A 999-nucleotide genomic window follows, 5' to 3' on the forward strand; every position below is an offset into this window, starting at 1 on the left:
CGTGGTGCTCTCTGCAACTCGGAGCCTAGAAGTGACCGCCAATGTTTCCACAGCAGGATGCAAGGGAACCAAGGAGCAGCACAAGCAGCAGTGCTTCAGCTTGCTCCTTCCGACTGCTAAGGGCACTTGGGAAGGCAAGCGAGAGGCAGCCACCTTCCTCTCCTAGTAGCCTGTAACGTGGTGCACACAAGCACGGGACTTGTGCGGCTTCGTTCACCGCCCTCGCCCACGCCTGGCGCCACTTTCACTCCCCGGCGGCCAGAAGCCGCTGAAGCGGCGCCCCACAGCCATCAGTGTGCCGGCAGCCAAGCGCTCGAGAACGCTGCTTCTGCCCAAGCCCGCCTAGGGCGTGCACCTTTGTTCTCAGAGCTCCGTGCAACAGTCTGCCTCTCTCGCAGTTCGAATGGAAAACGAAAGCTTTTCGCCTACCGCCCTTCACAGAGATCTGTTGCCAGAACGAGAATGTCTTGTGGCCGTAGCTCGTCCCCGCCGCGAGGAAGCTGCTATTAGCACCGCATTGCAGGGACACGTCTCGCTCCCTGACTACGCGCTCAGCGCTCTCGGAATTCGCTGCTAGCTCCACGGTCCTTCTCAGCTACAAGTAGCAGCGCTCACAGTACATAGAGCTTCGCAAGGACCGAGGACATCGAGAGACATATCGCACACGAAAATGTGCCAGGACAGAGACGTTCTACACTGAGTAGAGACAGAGACAGACAGAGAGTTCTAAACTGCCCCTTCTCGTCGGCCATCTTGTGCTGCTGCTGCCTCTGCTGTGAGGAATCGTTGTTTGAAAGAGAGCGAGAGCTCCTCTCCAAGCACATTGCACTGAGTGAGAGCTCCCTAGGGACTTTTGGATGTAAAACTTTTTCCACCTCCAAAAACACATGGGTAAGTCCTAAAAGTTTTGGTTTTATTAAGAATAGTTACGTCCAAGTATTGCTGTTCTAAACGCCCTTGTTTTCAGTCTGAAATTAACTGCTTGTTTATGTCTTTTTG

The sequence above is a fragment of the Sturnus vulgaris genome, chromosome W (genome assembly GCF_052056855.1).
Source record: "Sturnus vulgaris isolate bStuVul1 chromosome W, bStuVul1.hap1, whole genome shotgun sequence".
Taxonomy (NCBI): Eukaryota; Metazoa; Chordata; class Aves; order Passeriformes; family Sturnidae; genus Sturnus; species Sturnus vulgaris.